At 36.9% G+C, this 23,695-nt stretch overlaps 1 pseudogene; it reads left to right on the top strand.

The window, feature by feature from the left end:
- LOC119545128 overlaps positions 1-11,086 on the top strand; it is a 77,929-nt pseudogene extending 66,843 nt beyond the window's left edge.
- The last annotated feature ends 12,609 nt before the right edge of the window (positions 11,087-23,695 follow it).

The following is a 23,695-nucleotide window of genomic DNA, read 5'->3' as shown; positions in this document are numbered from 1 at the left end:
CTTGGTATTATTTCTTGTTTGTTAATGTAGCTTTTTCCCTAAATACTTTTCTTTATACACAGAGGCATTTTACAAGTGGTAAGAACTCTTTCCTTAGTCTTAGGGTATATTTTCACCTTTTATACTATTCATTTTGCAATATGCAAATCTAAAAGCCCACAATTAGATTTTATGTAGTGACTCAGTTAGGAATGGGAGAAAATTCCACTTTTGATTGACAAAATTCATAACTAATATTTTCCAATTGAGTTAAAAATGCTATCCTTGCTCACAATTCTGATGTTATCATTGCCCACTTGAAACACTCAGGGTTGTACAGGAAAAATACTTTATGATATATGTTAAATTAATTTTCTAACTGCAATTGAGCCTTGAAAATTTAACTTTCAATATTGAAAATAGTCAAATGCCCATTTCCTTTATTCATACAGCAGTCTGTGAGGTTAATTATTTTCTTTCTTTTCCTGATGTGTTAGTGATAACATTATGGGAGTTTTTTGTTTGTTTTTTTTTTTATTTTATTGGGGAGAGTTGTTAAGGTCTCAATGTTCAAATATAATTCTTGGTTGTATATTTGATAAACCTTCCTTATAGAAAAAAAATAGTAAAGTTAGTATGCATTTTCCTTAGAAGGCTTAGACCAATCTTTATAACAATCTGGTTGGAATTATGCCCAAACATTCACATATGAACGCTAAAGAAGAAACTTAACATAGTTTTTATATTGATAAGGGCACCAGTTACATTTTCAGTTGAATAATCTTTATACAACTTTATACATTTAACAAGTCCTACATACATTTTGGATTGTTATTTCATTTCCCATTTTAATTCCACTTGCATTTTAATTTCTTTTTTACACAGTATGACAATATAAAGCATTATAATTTTGAAGTATACTTTTTAAAATTAATTAAGCTTTGCTTAAATGTGCATGATCCAATTTTAAGACTTTTAAGTCTTAAATCTTCAACTTCCTACATTGAATGGTATAGCTTTCTCACCTTTTTTTTTTTTCTTTCTTTTTTTTTTTTTTTTTTTTTCGATTTTGCTTTTTGAAAAGTCCAATCCTCAGGGTTTTTGTCAACACAGGAAAGCAGATTGTCTGTCATACTGTCCAATAATTCTCAATGTCTGTGTCTGTTCATTCAGGCTGTTCTGATGACAGCTCTGGCTCAGGATGTGACAGTCACCGTGGGGATTTCAGCACTACCTGATGCTCATCTCCATTGGCAACAGCAGTGGATCTCATCTCAGTACAGCAGGGGATTTGGAGATATACTGCCAAAACATACCTGCAATTCACATGAAGTGAAATGGCGCTATTTGAAAGTGGACTTATATTTGTTTAGAATGCATAGTGTACATTTCTAGGGAAACCATAGTGGTTTTTAATGTAAAGATGTGTAATAGATATTCTGAGAGGAGATAAAATGGAATACTATAAAATGTTCAATTAAAACCAGAGAAGACAGAAAAAGAAGCTTCTGGCAATGAATAGAAAGCAGTTATAAGTATGGTTGCTGTTATTCCAAATATATCAGAATAACCTTAAATGTAAACAAATCAATTAAAAGACAGAGATTGTCAGAATGAGCACTCACAGCAGCAGAAAAACAAAACCCAACTATACATTCCATAAGGAACCCATTTTAAGTGTAAATACCCTCATAGGCCAAAAGCAAAAAGAAGGAGAAAAATGTACCATACTAACTATAATTAAAAAAAAAAAGCTGAAGTAGCTATATTAATTCCAGACAAAGAAAACTTCAGAACAAGGACAATTATCAGGGATAAAGAAGGGTAATACATAATGATTTAGGGGGTCACATCTCCAAGAAGACATGACAGTCCTAAAAATGTATACACCTAACAACAGGACATTAAACATATTTGAGACAAGCACTTTTAGTTCTGAAAGGAGAAATGTGTTTGCAATTTAGCACTCTGCATCAGCAATTGAAAGAACTAGCAGGCAAAAAACCCACAAAAATATATTTATCCTGAGCAGCTCTATTAATAAACTTGATCTAATTGATATTCTCTAATAACAGGGGGAAAACATATTCTTTTCAAGCTCATATGGACCATTCACCAATGGCACATTTTGGGCCATTTAAATACAATTTAACAAATTTAAAAGAATAGAAGTCATACAAATTATGCTCAAAGACCCCAATAGATTTAAGCTAGAAATCAATAGATTTAAGCTAGAAATCAATTACAGAAAGACATTTGGGAAATTAAATAACATACAGGTCAAAGGAGAAGTCTAAAGAAAAGTTTTAAAAAATACTTTGAACTGAATGAAATTGAAAATACAACTTTACAAAATTTGTAGGAAGCTTCCAAAGCAATTATAGGGGGTAATTTATAGTCTAGAAAGCATATATTAGAAAAGAAAAAAAAGATCTAACATGGATAATCTAAGTTCCTGCATTAAAGAACTAGGGAAAGAAGAAAAATATAAATAAATAATAAAAATTAAACAGAAATCAATGGAATAGACAAGGAAACAATGGAGAAAATCAGTGAAACCAAAAACTGATTCTTCGAAAACAACAATAAAATTGCTAAACCTCTAGTTATGTTAACCAAGGAAAAAAAAGAATAAAGACAAAAATTATCAATTACGGAAATGAAAGAGTAGCCGTAACTACTGATCCCATGGCTGTAAAAACAGATAAAGACAATAAGAGAATTTGGTGAACAACTCTATGCCCACAAATTTAATAATTTAGATGAAATGAACAAAATCCTTTAAGACATACATTTCCAAAACTCACACAAGGAGAAATAGACAAACTAAGTGGCCTTGTACCTCTTAAAGACATTGAGTCAATAATAAATAATCTTTCAAAAGAGGAATCACCACACCCAGGTGGTTTTTCTGGTAAATTTTACCACACAGTTAAGGAAGAAATGACACCAATTCTCCACAATCTTTTCTAGAAAAACAGAAACAGAGGGAATGCTTCCTAATTCATTCCATGAGACCAGCATTGACCTATTCTGAAAATCATACAAAGAGTTTACAAGAAATGAAAACTACAGACCCCTATGATGCATAAAGCTAGACAGAGAAATCCTCAACAAAATATTAGCAAATCATATGCAACAATATATAAAAATATTAAACAACATGACCAAGTGGGATTTATTCCAAGCATGCAAGACTGCTTCAACATTTGAAAATTAATCAATGTAATCCACCGCATCAAAAGAATAAAAGAAGAAATATCATGTGATCATACCAATTGAAAAAACAAATCTTGACAAAATCTAAACCCTTTCATGGTAAAAACTCACAGCAAACTAGGAATAGAGGAAAATTTCATCAATTTGATGAAGAACATCTACAAAAAGTGTTATAGCTAAAATCATTTTTAATAGTGAGAAACTGGATGCTTTCCCCCAAAATCAGGAACAAGGGACATCATACATAGAAGTCCTAGCTAGTGCAATAAGACAAGAAAAGGAAATAAAGATGTACATTTTCTATATAGAAAAATCACAAAGTCTTTTTTTTTGTTTTTATTTCCCACAAAGAGTCTATCAAAGAACTGAAACTAGTAAGGGGGTATAGAAAATCACAAGATCCAAGGTTCATATACAAAGGTCTATTGATTTCCTACATACCAGCAATTTCTAAATTTGAAAAATAATAACATAATAACATTTATAATAGCAATCCCAACAATGAAATACTTAGATAGATATCTAACAAAATATGTACAGGACTTACATGGAGAAGCACTATAAAACCTGATGAAAAAAAACCAGAAGATCTAAATAAATGGAGATATATTGCTTATTCATAGCTTGGAAGACTCAATATTGTTAATTCTTCCCAACTTGAACTATTTATTATACACAATCTCAATCAAAATCCCCATGAATTAGCCTGTGGATATTGATAAATTAATTCTGAATTTCAACGGGACAAGCAAAGGACCTAGAACAACCAATTCAATAGAGAAGAAGAATTTAGTTGATGACTCACACTAGGCCATTTCAAGACTTACTATAAGTCCACAGTAATCAAAATAGTATAGCATTAAAAAATAAAAAATAAATAAAAATGATAGCATAGTATTGGCAAAAGAATAGATATACACAGATCAGTGGAACAGAAAACACAATAGGGAGCCCAGAAATAGACCCACATAAATATAGTAAGCTGATTTTTGAAAAAGGAGTAAAAGCAATTCAATAGAGAAAGCATAGGCTTTTCAACAAAGGCCATTGGAAAAACTGGACACCCACAAGCAAAAAAAAAAAAAAAAAAAAAAACCAAACAAACAAACTAGAAGTAGACCTCTCCCCTTGTGTAAACATACATCAAAATGGATCATAAACCTAAAGGTAAATTAAAAAAAAAAGATATATATCTTCTTGAAGAGAATATAGAAAATCTAAATGACCTTGGTTTTGACAAGTTTTTAAATACAATGCCAATATCATGATCCATGAACAGAAACTTGAAAAATGGGACATTATTACAATTAAAAACATCTATGTTGCTAAATAAATCATTTTGAGATTGAAAAAACAAGCCACAAATTGGGATAAAATATTTATAAAACATATTTCAGATAAAGGATTTATTTATTTTTTATTATTTAGAAATATACAAAGACCCATTAAAACTCAACAATGAGGAAACAAACAATCCAGTTAAAAATGGGCAAAAGATCTAAACGGGCACTTCACCAGATGGAAAATAAACAGATGAAAAGATGCTTAACATCATTGTGATTAGGGAATTTCAAATTAATACAAGAATGAAATACCAGTGCATACCTATTAGAATGGCTTAAAAAAACAAAACAAAACAAAAGAACATTTTAAGAACAAAGGAAGCAGCCTTCTGGCAAGAACACAGAGCAACAGGATTTCTCATTCATTGCTGATTGGAATGCAAATGCCACAACCACTGTGAAATACATTTTAACCATTCCTTACAAAGCAAAGCCTAGTTCTAGCATTCAAACCTGCAATCATATTCCTACATATTTACAAACCGATCTGAAAACATTCTCTTCACAAACCTATTTATTAAGCATCTGTCAAAGCTCATGGAAATGTACAGCACAAAGAGGGAAATTTCAGGCGTGTGAATTAAAAATGGTAATGATTTGGGAAGTCAAGGGATCCCAGAATGGAATGCAGAATGTGACAAAAGAATCTAAAGGTATTATGAATGTATGAAACAACCACAGTGAATCCAGCGGAGGAATAAAGTGTGGTCTAATTAACTTTGGAAATGACTGGAGTCTTTAAGAGTAAAAACAAAAGTATGTACATATGCACTGTAATATAGGTGATGAAGATGTTTCCAGTTGGGGGAAAGATTAACAATTCTGAAGCCACTATACATGCATACTGGAAATGAACAATTAGATAAATGGATGGTGGATGGTGGGTCCCCAGCTGGAGTCGGAGGTTACAGATAAGTAAAGGGAGGAAACTAGAATGACCCAAGTGCTAACAGATAAGAGTTGAAGAAATCAGTATGAACTCATGGTTAACTTAATTCAGATACAGTTAATTATACAGAAATATTTATAGATATGTGAATATAAAGGAGTTAGAATACTCACACAAATTTCCTTGTTCTGTCAGCTGAGAAGACCTAGAACCCACGGCATCCCATTAGCAAAAAAAAAAAAAAAAAAAAAAAATATCTAGCATTCCAGTCTTGGTTGCAAATACCATTTTCTGAAAAAAGGAGCCAGAGCTCCTTGGAGAAATGGCTGATTCTAGAACTGGATTAGGAAATGCACAAAATGAACCTGGAGCACCTTGTGGAGCCAGAAAGTAAGAAAATTCTTTTTTAAAAAGCCCAGAATGGTATCAAGAATGTCAAAGGAATTCAGATGCAACTGAAAGAGCTCCCAATGGCCAAAGTTGGAACAATTTGTGGACCAAAATAAATAAAATAGTACTGGATTCTAACCCAAAGTATAAAATATGAGTCCATACTGCTATAAAAGACTGCTTGAATAAATAAATAAATGGTGGAGAAGAGACAAATCTCCAGGGCAGAAAAATTCTGAACAATTTCTGTTGATACTCTGCCCTTAAGATTATATTTGCAAAGAGATCTATTTTAACAGTGTGTAAAGAATCCTTTGTATCTCAAATTTTGGCTGGCCCAGAGCTTTTAACATAAGGGATAGTGCTGAATTCTTGAAATAAGATCTAGTTATTGAAAAAGGGGGAGTTTCATCTGTTTCAAGAGCAACAAAGAATTCAAGTACATGTTCAGGAAAGCACACAGGATAAATCATCAAGGAAATGTGAGCAAGTATGCATCAAAAATCACTTGGAAGAGAGGCAGGGCAAGATGGCGGCATAGAGAGGAGTGGAAGCTAAGTAGTGCCCCTGGAACAACTACAAAAAACCAGAAACAACTAGTAAATAATCCAGAATAACTGCAGGGGGACAAACGAGACCATCCACTCATCATACACCAACCTGAATTGGGAGGAATGCCCAAGAACACAGCATAAAATCTGTAAGTAAAACCCTCAGATCCAAGTCGTGAGACCCCCTCCCCCATAGTCCAAGCTGCAAAGCCTCGTGGTGTCAGAGAGAAGCTCTCTCCCAGCAAGCGAATATAGCTCAGCTGAGATCCAACTGGGGTTTTAAGTAGTGAGTGTGAACTGCTCACTACAGGTACGCATCCCCAGAAAACAGACAGAGGCTTTGGGTGACAACTGACCTTGGAGAGCCGGAGGGTCGCCTTGGACTGTGTCTGAAGGGGACTATCTGTTTCTTTTTCAGCTCAGTGGAGAAAGCCCCAGTCATTTTCAGTTTCCAGGGCTGTGACAAGGGGAAGGGTGGAGACAGCACAAGCAGAGAGAGAGACCATTGAAATGCTAATGACCTCCACCTGGGGGGTCTGTCTTCTCTAGGAGGAAAGGGGTGGGGCCCTTTCCATTCAGAACCAGACCCCAGAGCCTGGGGGAACAGGGCCATACCTCCTCACACCAGTCAAGAATTATAGGCTAACAGGCATCACCTGCTGGGCAGAAAAGCACAGTGACCTGAGGCATCAAAGGGTGGAGCAATTTTCTAAGACACACCCTCAGGGAAACCAGATACTGAATATTTCTTCCCTCTGGGACCTGAGCCTGTTCTGGTCTGGGAAAACCTGAGTTGGATAACCAAGGAAACCATGCCTAGACAACAGAAAATTACAACCAACACTAAGAAAAACAAAGTTATGGCCCAGTCAAAGGAACAAATGTACACTTCAACTGAGATACAGGAATTTAAACAACTAATGCTAAATAAATTCAAAAAGTTTAGAGAAGATATTGCAAAAGAGATAGAGGCTGTAAAGGAAACACTGGGCATATATACGGCAGAAATCAAAAGTTCAAAAAAACAACTAGTGGAATCTATGGAAATGAAAGGCACAACACAAGAGATGAAAGACACAATGGAAGCATACAACAGCAGATCTCAAGAGGCAGAAGAAAACACTCAGGAACTGGAGAACAAAACACCTGAAAGCCTACACGCAAAGGAACAGATGGAGAAAAGATTGAAAAAATATGAGCAACGTCTCCAGGAACTCAAGGATGAAACAAAGTACCATAATGTATGTATCATTGGTGTCCCAGAAGGAGAAGAGAAGGGAAAGGGGGCAGAAGCAATAATAGAGGAAATAGTTAATGAAAATTTCCCATCTCTTATGAAAGATATAAAATTACAGATCCAAGAAGTGCAGCGTACTCCAAACAGAAGAGATATGAATAGGCCTATGCCAAGACACTTAATAATCAGATTATCAAATGTCAAAGATAAAGAGAGAATCCTGAAAGCAGCAAGAGAAAAGCAATCCATTACATACAAAGGAAGCTTAATAAGACTATGTGCGGATCTCTCAGCAGAAACCATGGAGGCAAGAAGGAAGTGGTGTGGTATATTTAAGATACTGAAAGAGAAAAACTGCCAACCAAGAATCCTGTATCCAGCAAAGCTGTCCTTCAAATATGAGGGAGAGCTCAAAATATTTTCTGACAAACAGACAATGAGAGACTTTGTGAACAAGGCACCTGCCCTACAGGAAATACTAAAGGGAGCACTACAGGGTGATAGAAGACAGGAGTGTGTGGTTTGGAGCACAGTTTTGGGAGATGGTAGCACAACAATGTAAGTACACTGAACAAAGGTAACTATGAATATGGTTGAGAGAGGAAGGTGGAGAGCATGTGAGACACCACAAGAAAGGAGGAAAGATAAAGACTGGGACTGTGTAACTTGGTGAAATTTAGAGTATTCAACAATTGTGATAAAATGTACAAATATGTTCTTTTATGAGGGAGAACAAGCAAATGTCAACCTTGCAAGGTGTTAAAAATGGGGAGGCATTGGGGGAGGGATGCAATCAGTATAAACTAGAGACTGTAATTAATAGAATCATTGTATTATGCTTCCTTTAATGTAACAAAGGCGATATACCAAGGTAAATGCAGATAAGAGGGGGGGATAGGGGAGGCATGTTAGACACTTGACATTGGTGGTATTGTCTGATTCTTTATTCTACTTTGATTTAAGGTTATTTTTCCTTTTGCTGCTTCCTAGCTGTCATTTTTTTTCCTCTTTCTTTTGCCTCTCTACCTTCTTTGACTCTCCCTCCTGCCTTGTGGAAGAAATGTAGATGCTCTTATATAGATAGTGGTGAAGATGGTGAACACATAAATGTATGACCATGCAGAGAACCATCGATTATTTACTTGGGATGGAATGTATGGTGAGTGAGCAAAACCATATTAAAAAAAAAAGTGGGTTGATGACAAAACCTTGAGGGCAATATACTGAGTGAAATAAGCTAGACACATAAGGACAATTATTGCAGGGTCTCACTGATAGGAACTAATTATAATATGCAAACTCATAGACATGAAACATAAGGTACCAAGATATAGGACAAGGCTTAAGAATGGGGAGTGGTTGCTTAGTATGAGCAGAATGTTCAATTAGGATGAACTTACATGTTTGGAAATGAACAGGGGTGTTGGTAGCAACATGTGAGAATAACTAACAGCGCTGAATGGTGTGTGAATGAGGTGGAAAGGGGAAGCTCAGAGTCATATATGTCACCAGAAGGAAAGTTGGAGGTCAAAAGATGGGAATGTATGAAACTGAATCCTATGGTGGGCAATGTCCTTGATCAACTGTACAAATACTAGAAATCGCTTCCATGAACCAGAACAAATGTATGACAATACAATTAGAAGTTAATAATAGAGGGGCATATAAGGAAGAACTATATACCTATTACAAACTATATATTACAGTTAGTAGTATTTCAACATTTTTTCATAAACAGTAACAAATGTACTACACCAATACTACGAGTCAACAATTGAGGGGGGTTGGTTAGGGATAGGGGAGAATTCGAGTTTCCTTTTCTTTTTTTCTTTTCTCATCTTTCACTTTATTTCTTGTCTGGAGTAATGAAAAGTTTCTAAAAATTGAACAAAAATTAAGTGTGATGGATGCACAGCTGTATGAGGGTACCCAGGGGCAAGTGATTGTACACTTCGGATCTTTGGATAATTGTATGGTATCTGAACAATCTCAATAAAAATGGAAAAAAAAATCACTTGGAAATTTTCCACACAATTTCAGAGTTTACTGGATGCTGACAGAAGTGAATGATACATCAGCTGCATGCATCATTTTACATCTAGAATCCAGGATGGCCTAGGAGAATTGAGAAAAAACAAACCATTGGGAACACATATTCACAATCAGGGTCTTGCAGTAATTGATAAGTATGGGGAAGCTGCTTTAAATTACTCTAAAATATATGTACAGACAGTGTTGGATGTTCATAAAAAATATAATGCTCTGATAATATTGGCATTTAACAATGATACTGACTTTGTGTTTGCACTTGATAAAGCTAGTGACAATGATGTAGTTACCAAAATGGCTCAAACAGCCAGTAAATCACCAGAGTTGCTGGCCTGGTATTGTTATTCCTCAATTAAGAAAAGTTCCAAGAACTCAGAATAAACATAAATAGAAGGCACACTCTAATCAAGTACTAAGAAGTTATGGTTGTCTTCAAGTGCATAGAGGATAAAGATGTATTTCAAAAGCACTATGTGAAAATGCTGGCCAAAAGATTTACACCATACAAGGCAAGTGATGTTGCTAAAGCCAGCATAATCTCTAAAGGAAACTTGTGATTTTGAGCCTACTTTAAACTTCAGTGGATGTTTCAACAAATTGGTGTAAGCAAAGATTTGAATGAATAGTTTAAAAGTGTCTGATGAATTCACAATCCCTAGATTTAGTTCAGCATTCAAATTCTGAGTTCTGGATCTTGTCCCTTTCAGTAAACATGGCCTTGCCTTCAGAGTTGGAACATAGTTATCAGAGATTAGCAGCTTTTTATACTAGTCATCATAAAGGCAGAAACTTGAGGGTGTTAAAGCAACTGTCTAAAGAAGAATTATTAACTAACTGTTTCAAAAACATAAGTACTTTACAGGCATCTGCATTCAAGAAAGCAATCCTGCTTTGGTAAAACACAAAAGATGTCTACACTGAATAGTGGTTGACTGATAGCCCTCAAATTAAAATGGACATTTCAGCAAGTCATACATATTTTATTGAAGTCTAAGTATTAGTCTTAGGAGACAAAATGCAAATGTTCATGATGTGGAGTTGAAAGCCAGTTACCTTGTTAAAATTATAGGCTGGTTGTAAAAATAAGAAATCAAGGGTTATCATCAATATGCTAATGAAAACCAAGCAGAATCAGGAACAAGGAATCTCATGCAAAATTATTTAGGAAGACCACAAAATACTGATTCGAGAAGCTATTGTGGGGACCATAAATATGGGGAAGGTTATGAGGCATCAGGAGTTACTTGGAGAAGTACTAACTCAACTGTCCTCAAGATATAAAGTTTCGGTACAAGTGATCAAGAAGTGTATTGGCATCTTGGTTGAGAAAGAATATTCAGAGTGCATTGATGGTGAAAAGAACACTACATTTACAACGTTTAACCCTTTTAGAAGGGGCCAACTGTGTGAGATGCAACAAATAGTGTGATAAAAATATGAGAGGATAGAAATATGGAATAAAATTGGAAAGTCCAGAAATAACCCTTATATTTATAGTCAATTGATTTTCAACATGGGGACTGAGACAATTAAATGGGATAAGTTGGAAGGGAGAATAAAGATCAGAGCAGAGATAAAAGAAATAGAGAACAATAAGAGCAAATCAACAGAACTAAAAAACTAAATTGGATGACCCAGAAAAAAGAAAAGAAGGCTCAAATGACTAAAATCGGAAATGAGAGTTAGAATCTCAATCCATGACCTTTTCCCTTTGCTGATTTTCCTTTGTATCATTTCATTGTAATATCATAGCCATGAATATGACTTTATGCTGAGTCTTCCTAGCCAGCTGTTGAACCTGGGGATGGTTTTAGAAGTCCCCTAGCAAACTACATAGTATTTTGTGGATGACTGTTACATCAGTATTGATAAGAGATATTGGTCTGTAGTTTTTCTGACTTGTGCTGTCTTTGGTTTTACGAACAGGGTAATACTGAGCTCATAGAATGAGATGGGAAATGTGTCCTCTTCTATTTCTGGAAAGTGTGTTTCATGTATTGGCATTAACTTTTGTTTAAATATCTGTTGGAATTATTCATGAAGCCATCTGGATGTGTGCTTAGACTATACCATTTTTGTTCATTTATTCAATTCAGTCATTCTTTTATTGGTTGATTCATTCATTTTTTGCTCATCCATTTATTCACTCAACCATTTTCTAGTTTTTATTTTACAGTTTACAAAGTGCCAGGTATGGTGACAAACAAGACAGAAACTCTACATTCTCTCACAAACCTTCCAGTCTAAAGAGGTAGACAGGTATTAACTCAAATAATCCACCTGCTATTAAATAGTAACAAATTGTGATGAAAATATGGGTTTTACATTTGTTCTTTTAAACAGCTCATTAGCCTGATTAGAAATATATCTAAAAGAAAATTACAAAGACTCCAAGGGAGAGTGTGGGAGGCAGTTCTATAAGCACATGAAATCTAGGATGATTGCCATGACATGTCCTCTCATTACTCAGAAACAGTTCTTGATTGAATTATTCTCCACTTCACTCTTGACAATTGAGATTGTCAAATATCTATGGCATTAGTGTCTTTATGCTCTGTGGCACTTTTCATTAGAAAACAGAGTTGCTTACAGAAAAATAGCTTAAAATACCTTAGGAAATACATATAGGAGCTACACTTTGATGACTGTCAAACTTTGCGCCTGCTATCTGAGAAGAATTTTCCTTACAACACTTACAGGATTTTGCTTTAGTCTTTGATAGATTTAATTTGTTTTTCCTTTCTGTTTTTGTTGAGATATAATTCATAGATCATAAAATGAACCCTTTTAAAGTGTACAATTTAGTGGCTTTTAGTATATTCACAAACTTCTACAACCATCACGACTATCTAATTCCAGAGCATTTTCACCATCCCAAAAAGAAACCCTGTCCCCATCAGCAGTCATTCCTCACTATCTTCTCCCCCAGACCCTGACATCACTGTTTATTTTCTGTCTCTATGTATATTCCTGTTTTGGACATTTCATATAAATGGTATCATACAATCGTACAAATGACCTTTTGTGTCTGTCTTCTTTCACTTATCATAATGTTTCCAAAATTCATCCATGTGGTAGCATGTATCAGAATGTCATTCCTTTTTATGGCTGGATAATATTTCATTGTATGGATAGACCACATTGTTTATGCATTTATCAGTTGATTGCTATTTGGGTTGTTTCCATTTTTGGCTATTATGACTAATGCTGTTATGAACATTCATGTACAAATTTTTGCATGGACATATGTACTCAATTTTCTTGGGTATATACCTAGAAGTGGAATTTGGGGTCATCTGGTAACTCTGTGCTTAAACTTTTGAGGAACTGCCAAACAAACTCTTTCCCACAGTGCTGCACCTCTTTACATTCCCACCAGCACTGTATGAGCATTCCAATTTCTATATATCCTCTCCACTACTTGTTATTGTCCATCTTTTTATTATAGCTGTCTTAGTGGGGGTTGTCAGACCCCCAGAAAAAAGAGTCTAACATATAGAAGGAATGTCTGATCCAGGGGCCCTGCTGCTTATCTCACAGAAAATAGGTGCCCCATAAACTGAAGAATGAAGGCTGTTCAAGGCTGTTCCAGCCACAGTGGCCCCCCAACCCCAAAAGGCGGGTAAAAGCAAGGTCAGATATGTCTATAAGATGAACAACCGAAAAGGCCTGCTCTCCCTAGATAGATAACACAGCTGCTTTTCTAAGAGGAATAATGGGCCAAAATCCTAACAACCTATCAGCCTAGAAATTGATAGGCACTTACCCAATTGAGGCACAGAACACACTCAGCAGGACCCTTCCCCGCCAACACCCAATGTGGGTTTTTCTTTTAAAAAATGCTGCTCTCAGATAGAGAGCCGGAGCCATTTTTCCTTTCTTTCTTTTCTGCTGGCTCCCACACGCTTTCTTCTGCTTTCTTCCTCTAATAAACCTTAAACTCTCTACTTAAACCATGACTCGCTGCATTGTGTGGATTCTTGAATGGTTCCAGACCTAACAGGGGTGAAGTGTTATTTCATTATGGTTTTGATTTGCATTTCTCTAATGGCTAATGATGTTGGGCCATCATTTTTTCATGTGCTTATTTACCACTTGTATATCTTCCTTGAAAAAAAATGTCTATTCAAGTCCTTTGAATAGATTTGGTAGATTTGATAGCTTGTTTTATAGATTTTAAAAGAAATGTGGCCCTTAAGTTTGCATAAGGTACACAGGTATGGGAGGGTCCTATCAATTTCTCCACATCGCAAAAAATACAAATGCTTCAAGCAGGTATATTGTCCCACTCTTTTGACACCTTCAGCACGGCTTAAACTGCTTCCCAGATGTCATCTATTTGCCACTCATCAAGCTGAATAGTCTTGCTGAAAATAAAAGAAGCCTATCAGTAAAAGGTTAGGCTAAGAGCTGTGCCTTTAGAACCTGAGAGTTAACAGTAAGCTGGCTGGAATAATAGATTGACAATCTTTAAATATCACCTAGACTAGTCTTTTTATTGACCAAATATGAAAAATGAGGCTCAGAAAATTTGAATAACTTTCTCATGACCACACAGCCAGGCCATTACTGCAGCCTGGGTCTCCCTTTCTGCTTCACTCTCATCCATATTTAATTTCATCAGTAGACACATTCAGTTCTCATTAAGGAAATTATTTTTCTTATTAAGCTATGTTATAAACTGATATGCAAAGGGAAATAATAATAGTTATTTGCTTAAATAATATTTATACACACTAATAACATCCAATAACAGGTACCATTCCAAGTACCTTGTATACTTTATCCCAAGAGAAGATGATTAATGTGCAATAAAACTACATCTCCAGTCAATAATAAATGACCAAATTTATGAAGAAGGAGACATGCAAAAACATTTAAAATATAACATATTAAGTGAAAAGTTTATGGCTATCTTGGATTTTCCTCTACAATTTCTAGGGAGCTAGAATGGTATAGGAAGGAAAAATCATGAAAGAATTGAAAAGCATGCACAGCAGTTATATTCTGGGGAGATACTGAAATATTTAATGATAGTTTAAGGCATCTTCTTGTGTTAAAAGTATTAAAGCAAATATGAAAAGAGCCCCAAAGTCCCAGAAGTGTGGAGGACAAGAAGCAATAGCGGGGGGCCCTAATGAAAGGAGATTCATCAGCAGGAACCAGCCAGAACATCAGTTATTTGCTGCCCATGCCGGTGGGAACAGATAGGGCAGCCCCTCCCTGGAGGCTGGGTGGTACCCCTAACCCTTGTCCCCAGAGCCATCTGAAAGACCCAATAGGAAACCATGTGAAAGTAAAGCACTCCATGCTCAGCCCCCCTTAGTGGAGAAGACTGCTTCCCCAAGCGCAAGTGGTATTCCTCTGCTAAGCTGGGGCCAGAACTGCTGTCCGTCTCTGGTCATCCTGCCCAGCTTGGGGACCTGTAAGTAATAAACCACTAAACTTTCTCATGGTAATTGTGTCATTGAAGGGGTGCCCGCGATCCCACCCTGGGGGGCTGAGGAAGCTCTCCAAGGGACACCTGGGGCAAGGGTGAGGGGTGTGGGGGTGGGAGAAAGCCTCCCTTTTTCTGAACAAACTATCTAATTGTCCGCTTCCCACAGAAAGGGCAGAATGTGCATGTGTGGGAGCCACGACTAACACAGAGGTTTGAAAGCACCCACCCTCCCCACCTCTTCCCCTCCCCACCCCCACCCTCGGCCCCGGGATCAGATACGAGCAGCTGTGTCATCCTTGGTTATAAGCCTCTCATCTCAGTTCAGGGACTGGCAAGGCTTTGCCGAGTTGTAGAACTCTTGTCTTCCAGGATGAAATGCCATCCCAGATTTGCTATGTGAGTGTTTGTTCCCACGGCTTGGCTCTGTTCACCCGTTTTGTTTGTTTGTTCCTAATGTAAGAGAGAGCCTAACTGTCTTGTACATCTTGGTTTGCCCCCCCTCCAGCAACCTTGGACTTCAGTATCTTCACTTACTCTTGAAGCCTGGCAATTAGCACCTAATTGCATAGAAATGTGTGACAAGGTTAGCTATTTCTGTTACCCTGGGCAAGTTAATTTTTCTAGCACCGAGATTCCTCATGTTTACAGCCTGAGAGATGGTCTGGAGGAAATAGAGGTTCTTGTCAATATCCATGTCTGTGTGGATAGTAATATCCACACAGTGGAAGTAACACAGTAGAAGAGTTTTAAAAGTAAAAATTTGTGAGGGTGATCTTGGGATCACTGGGTGGTACATGGTTTATTTTTGTGCATCAGCTATAGCTGTAGTCTTTTCATCATCCTTCCTTCCTTTCTGTGAGTGTATCTCCTTGACCAATTCTTTACTTTAAGATAAAACGTGACAGGATAAATGATCTATGTGCATTTACCAATTTCCTCAGGTTTGGTGTCACCTTTTCCCATCAGAATCAATGCTCCCATGGTTCTGGAAGGATAGTGTTTTGATACAAATGGGAATTGTTTTTAGGCAGCTGTGAGAAAGGAAATTTTAATCTCACTATTTTGGAGGTCAATTTCCAAATGATGAGTGGTGGATCAACCAATTTTAGTGGCTTCACTGTTTTCTTGACAGTGTCTTTCTTTTCTTTCTCTTTTTTTTTTCTCTTAGGCATATGGGAATGAGCATTGCAGGTTTGCTTCTGATTTTTGTTTTGTTTGTTTTTACCTTATGTGCAAAATCAAGGTCTGCTTCCCTTTACATGGAACCACCTGTTTTCTAATAACATAAGTGGATTTTGAAAGCATCACTGCAGTTTCAGGGGAATATTATAAAGGGTAAGGAAATGTTGCAAAATTGCAAATTAGATGTAATTTACCAAATCGCACTTCAATTACAGAATTGAAACTGGATTATGCAAGATATTGTGAGTAAAGTTTATTGTTTATATCCTGTCAAACCCAGTGAAATCATGAAGGTAAATTAGTGTAATTTGTTCGTTTAAATGACTTTTTGAGAGTTAACCAGGGGTCAACCAAGAATCACCCTCTTTGGGAACCATTGAAACAGGTGCAAACAAACATGTTCTGATGTATCTACACAACTAACTATAGATACCCTTCCAATATTTTGCCACTGTTAAAATTAATATTTTCAGGTCTAATTCATGATTGTAATAACAATGAACATCAACTATATATTTTTAATTGTGTGGATCACTTAAAATGTATAGGTCTTTATTAATAAAATGAGAGTTATATTAGCTGATTGCTGAAGACAAAATCATTATTTTTATAATCTGAAAAAATATGTTGTGAATTCTTAGGAAAACAGAACATAAGTGTTTGTATCCTTACTAGGTCTTTTAATAAAGATATTGTAACAGGAAGTGGCTGACATGGAAAGCTATGCCACATTTTCCCCATTTTACTAATTTACTCTTCAGAAGAACAATTTTACAGATAAATTCTCAGTCCTTCCTTTGTCTGTACTGAGGAAGTTCCATGCTCTAAATTTTAATCAGGCATGGCTATAAATCTATCCTACTGAGCTACCAGCCTCTTTGAGCTAGTCAGGTGCATCATTTTTTCTCACTGTGCTACAAACCAGGGAGGAAAAGACAAAAAAAAAAAAAAAAACAAGGCACATAACTGATCAACTTCACACAGCCTAATGTAGTTTCTGTACACATGATTCATTTGCTAAGAAACACCTTAGGATGACTGTGGAATAGGAAATGTGCCAAAAAAAACAAAAAACAAAAAACAAAGCCAAGCTTATTTTAGAAATTTTCCATTAAAATTTTGTAATGTAAAATGCCTACTGAGAATGTTATTAAAGGAAGCAATGATAGAATTCACATTTCTTCAGAACACTCACAATTGCCTTCCATGAGTAAGTACAGTGAGCCAGTTGATCTGAAAAGCCTTTTTCTCTTTGAATTTAAATTGCCATTGATTCACATTCTGCTGCCATCCTTGCTCTTCATTGTGGGTTATTGCAGCCATTACTCAACATGGATGCTGTGAGCCGGGCTTATTCCAATGGCTCTGGGGCTTTCTCTTTCTCTCTCCTTGGATCTCTGTTTGATTTCTTTGTTTCTTTCTTTGTTTTAATACATTAAGAGTATGTGAGCATCCGTAAGTTAAATTGAGCAGGCCATGCCAGTCAAAACTTTCCATGATGCAACCAGATTCCAAGGAGACTTTGCAGCATATCATGTTTTTATTTTTTTCCTTTATTGAAAAAGGAAAAAAATTGAAAATAAATAGCACATAATGATAATGCACAATAGATTCACTATACAGATAAGTTTTGACGTATGTATACAGCCATAAAACCATCACCACAGTCAAGACAGTGAACATATCCATCACCCCCCAAATTTCTGCATACCCCTTCTGTAATCTCTTTGTAGGTCGTCTCCCCACTTTTCCTCCTCAAACAGTATGTGTTCTACCTGTCGCTATAGATTAGTCTGCACTTCTATAATTTTATATAGGCGGAATACATCCAATATGTACTCTTTTTTTATTGCAATGCTTTTACTGCTCCATAATGGTAGGTCCATTTTTGGGAACATCAAAGAATTCAAGATGCCTTTCTTTTTCTAAGATACTGAGATTATATGTATATATTTCAGACTTATATGTGCAATCATTGGGGCATAAATATATCAGAAATTATGGAACAAACATTTAGCTAGCCAAGCTCACCACCTGGAATAGCTCTTTTAGGGATTTATGGGCATTTGCTTCTTCAGGGCTTTATCACCATTTGAGACGCTGATACTCTGTTGAACAGTTATTCAAAAATAGTCACGTGAGTAAGTGGGCCACATGATCCCAAAATATATCTTTTACACATTTATTTGGTAATGCCAGAAATAGATATATAAATAGATGAGGAAAGTGCTGATGAAAAAGATAAATATACAGAAAATAAAATTTTGACTTTCTTCTTTTGGTAATGAGAAAGATGATTTTAATGACAGGAAATTCTTGGCTTATATTACATAACTTTAGACATCACATCGTAGTAGGTAATAATGAGTTCTCCCACAATACTTTCTCATAGAAACTGAATTCCAGGTGAATACTTGTAATGCAAACTTTGAGAAAAATAAATGGCTGCAGATACAAGGTAAGATAAATTTCAGTGAAAACCAAATAACTGTTCACTATGATCTTAATGTTTTAAGAATTCTATTCATGACGATTCCACACCTCACGAAGTGTGATGACTAGAAATGCTTAATTCAAATAAAAGCTGCTCCTGAATTGCACCGTCGTGCTTACTTCCGCAGCTCAGCGATGTCTTCTCCTCGCGTTTCTGCGCACAAGGCGCCCCCTGGGCCGGGGTTGGGCTCAGCGGCCGCGACCCAATGCGGGTCCAGGGCTCTGGCGGGGGAGCGCGCGCTCTGCGTCCTTCCCGCCCGCGGCCGGCGCGGAGCAGCTCCAGGACCCGGTGAGCCTCGCGGAGCGCGGGGAGCAGCCGCTGGCTCTGCAGGGCCCGAGGGCGCGGCGACGGGGTGCGCCAGGTCAGGGCCGCAGTGGGGGGCTTTGTGCTGCAGAGGGTGTCGCCTCCTGCCTGAGTTCCTGAGATTCCCCGTGTTGGGCAAACGGGCCACAATCTGGAAGATGCGTGATGTTTTTTCCAGGGAGAATAGGTCAAGATCGATTTTTGTCGAGCTTAATTCAGTTTGCACTCACGGTCTTCCCAGCCTTGATTGGACAACAGAGCAATCACAACGTCCTTCCTCAATGTTTGTACACATACTGGGTGTATCCAGCATAAAGGGCAAGTTGTGTGTGTGTGTGTGTGTGTGTGTCTTTTAACGTTTTATTTTGAAATACTTTGAAAGTTACAACACAGTAACAAAAATAATAAAAACCTTACACATTGAACTCCAGCATAACCCTACCCTGTCCCCACATGCAGAGCCACCAATTTTCAACATTTTGCTACATTTGCCATATCATTCAGTTGATCCAGCTATCAATACATTGTTTGTGGATCTATCCGTTTTTCTATTTGTCAAGCCATTTTCTGAACACTTGAATGTAGTTGTCCACCTAATACTGTCAGATACATTTCGTAAGAACAAGGACTTTCATTTATGCAGCCACCTTGAGTGCAGTTATCTAGTTCAAGAAATTTGACGTTGATATAAATCTCATAGCCTTAATTCCAGTTTTTCATATGTCCCAATAATGACCTTTTAAGACTTTTCTCCATCCATGTTAGATCCCATCCAGAATCATGTATTGCATTTAGCTGTCATTGTCTCTTTAGTTGTCCTTGTTCCCCCCTCCCTCCCTTCCTTCCTCCCTCCCTCCGTCTCTCTCCCTCTCTCTCTCTCTCTCTCTCTCTCTCTTACATGCAACATGAACTATCCCATCTTATCCATTCCCCAGCATACCATCCAGTGGGTTTAATCATATTCATTATTTTGTGGTATCCTCACCACCATCCACTGCTAAAACTTTCCCATCTCCCAAAACAAAAACCCTACATCCATTATGCATTAACTCCCCATCCCCTTTGCCACTTGCCCCTGGCAACCTATACTCTAATTTCTATCTCTATGAGCTTGCATATTCTCTGATTTTTTTTGTAGTTGCCATGAGCCCTAAATTTAACATTCTAAATCTACAAAAATCTCATTTGCTCTGGTACCACTTAACTTCAATGATATACATAAATTATGTTTGCATAACCTTGTATCCCCTCACCTTTATGTAGTTCTTGTCACAAATTACGTTTATACATTATGAGTGCTAAACCACTGATTTTTCATTACATTTTATGTATTTGCCTTTTAGATTTGTAGGAAGTAAAAAGTGTAGTTTCAGACCAAAAATTCAATTGTGTGGCATTTATAATTACAGATGTTGTTACCCTTACCAGACATCATTATTTCTTCATGTGTTTTGATCTATTATCTATTGTCCTTTCCTTTCAACTTGCAGAGCTGTCTTCAGCATCTCTTGTAGGGCTTTTCTAGCAGTGACAAACTCCCTTAGCTTTTGTTTGTTTGGGAATGTCTTAATCTCTCCAGCATGACAATTCTTTGCTTTCAGCACTTCAAATATGTCATCTCACTGCCTTCTGGCCTCCATAGTCTCTGATGAGAAATCGGCATTAATCCTATTGATGCTCCCTTGTACATGACACATTGCTTCTTTCTTGTGGTTTTCAGAATATTCTATCTTTGACATTCAGCATTTTGATTATAACATGCCACAGTGTCAGTCTGTTTGGGTTTATGCTGCTTGGGATTTGGTGCTTCTCTTAGATATGTATGTTCGATTATTTCATTAAATTTTGGAAAATTTTCAGCCTTTGGTTCTTTGAATATTCTCTCTGCCCCTTTCTCTCTTTCTTCTCCTTCTAGGACACTCATAATTTGTATATTGGTACACTTGATGGTGTCACATGGGTTCCTCAGGCTCTATTCTCTTTTCTTCAATCTTTCTTCTTTCTGCTCCTCAGACTGGCAGATTTCAATAATCTTATCACCTATTCACTGACTCTTTCTTCTGCCAGCTCCAATCTGCTGTTGAACCCCTCTAAAGAATTTTAAATTTCTGTATTATGATCTTCAGCTCATTTTTTCCTTTTCATGATATCTATCTTTTTATCAATATTCTCCTTGGGTTCATCTATCATTTTCCTGATTTTCTTCAGTTCTTTGTCCATGTTTTCCTTTAGCTCTTTGAGCATATTTAGGACCATTTTTTAAAAGTCTTCATCTGGTATGCTACAGGTCTGGTCCTTATCATTGAAGATTCCTAATGCTTTAATCTTTTCTTTGCCTGGGTCATCAATTCCTGTATCTTTGTATGTTTTGTAATCTTCTGTTGAAAGACATTAGTGCTCCATTGCTGGAAATTAGACTCTGAAGGGTCTGAACCTTGAGCTTGAATCCAGTCAGTGTTATGACAGTGCTTTCCTTGAATGCTAGGAGCCAGTTTAAAAAAAATGGGGAGAAAGGGAAGAAGAAAACACCTTTTCCAGTCTTTGCAGATTGACCCGCGCAAGTGTCTCTTTCAGGTCTTATCCATACAAGGAGTTTGGAGAATAACTCCAGGCCAAAGGGTAGGGTCTCTTGGACATGCATATATGGCCCTAGTTATCCTCCTATTTACATCAATACAAATATTCCCTCTTCTCTAGGAAACAGTTTCTTCAGGGTCCCAGGCACTGTACTGTATTTCCTATGGCCAACAATCCCTTGCTCCAGGCAGCCTCAACTTGGCAACTCTTCTGAAAGAGACCTCTGTGACTTCCCTTCCACATGCAGGGCAATTCTGGGATGGCAAGCTGTGATGAGTCTCCTGTTCAATCCCTCAAGCTGTGTTGCGTCAGACATACAAGCTACCAGTATGTGCATGAGGGTTACTCTGCTTGCTACAGAAGTGGTACCAGAGACTAACACTGGGAGCATGGGCTGGCTCTGCACCCAGATGGTAAGGGAGAAGGGAGAGGGCAATCAGGGGGCTAAAAGATCCTACTATTTTTAAGTGGCCTTTGTCTTGATTCAGTGTGTGCCCTATTTCTGCAAGCCTTAACTGTTTTCTGGAGCATTGGGAAAGAGGATTCTGCCAGTTCCAAGGAAATATGTTTTTGTTTTTATTTTTAATTAAAGGAATGTTTGCTAATAATATTGTGACAGTTCTCTGATGTTCCTTTTTTGTATGTCTTGTTCACAATGAGGGGATAATGGCTTAAGTAAGGTGGGTTGGGTCTAACACAGTTCTTTCAGGAGACCACATTGGGAACCAAAAATGCCTCCTTACTCTTTTCAAAATACTTGTCAGACCCAAAACCCTTCTTTGCAGAAATGGAAAAGCCAATCATCAAATTTGTATGGAAGAGTAAGGGACCCCAAATAGCTCAAGCCTTCTTGAGAAAGAAGAATGAAGTTGGAGGACTCATACTTCCTAATCTTAAAATTTATTACAAAGCCACAATAATCAAAACAGTATGGTGCTGGCACAAAGATTGACATATAAACCAGTGAAATCTAACTGAGAGTTCAGACATCAGCCTTCAAATTTATTGCCAACTGATTTTTGACATGGGGTCAAAGACCACTCAAATGGGAAAGAATAGTCTCTTTGACAAATGGTGCTGAGAAAACTGGATGTCCATTTGCAAAAGAAGGAAGGTGGACTGCTACCTGACACTATGTATAAAAATCAACTCAAAATGGGTCAAAGACAAATATAAGAGCCAGAACTAAAAAACTCATGAAAGAAAATGTAAGAATGCCTTCAGGACCTTGTGTTAGGCCATGGCTTCTTAGATTTTATACCCAAAGTACAAGCAACAGAGAAAAAATAAATTAATGAGACCTCATCTAAAATTAAAAACTTTTGTGCATCAAAGAACTTTATCATAAAAGGAAAATGACAACCTACACAATGGGAGAAAATATTTGGAAAACAAACATGTAATAAGGGCTTGATATCCAGAATATATAAAGAATTCCTTCAACTCAACAACAAAATGACAAACAACCCAATTAAAACGTAGACAAAAAACTTGAATAGAGACTTTGGCAAAGAAGTTATATACATGGCCCGAAAGCATACTATTGAAAAGGTGCTCAACATCATTAGCCATCAGTGAAATGCACTCAAAACCACAATGAGCTACTATTTCACACCCACTAGAATGGCTACTATTAAACAAAAAAAATTACAAGTGTTGGAGAGGATGTGGAGAAATAGGAACACTCATTCATTGCTGGTGGCAAACAAAGAATGGTGCAGCCGTTGTGTAAGATAGTTTGGCAGTTCCTCAGAAAGTTAAGTATAGAATTAGCATATGATACAGCAGCCCTACTTCTAGGTATATATCTCAAAAAATCTGAAGCAGGATCTCAAACAGATATTTGCACACCAACGTTTATAGCAACATTATTCACCATTGCCAAAAAATGGAAGCAATACAAGTGTCCATCAAATGATGAATGGATAAACAAAATGTGGTATATACATATAATGGGATATTATTCAACTGTAAAATGGAATGAAGTTCTGGTACATGTGACAATATGAATGAACTTTGAAGACATCATGTTGAGTGAAATA

This window comes from Choloepus didactylus, chromosome 10, assembly GCF_015220235.1.
Source record: "Choloepus didactylus isolate mChoDid1 chromosome 10, mChoDid1.pri, whole genome shotgun sequence".
Classification (NCBI taxonomy): Eukaryota; Metazoa; Chordata; class Mammalia; order Pilosa; family Megalonychidae; genus Choloepus; species Choloepus didactylus.
This window is presented reverse-complemented; position numbering and strand designations above follow the sequence as displayed.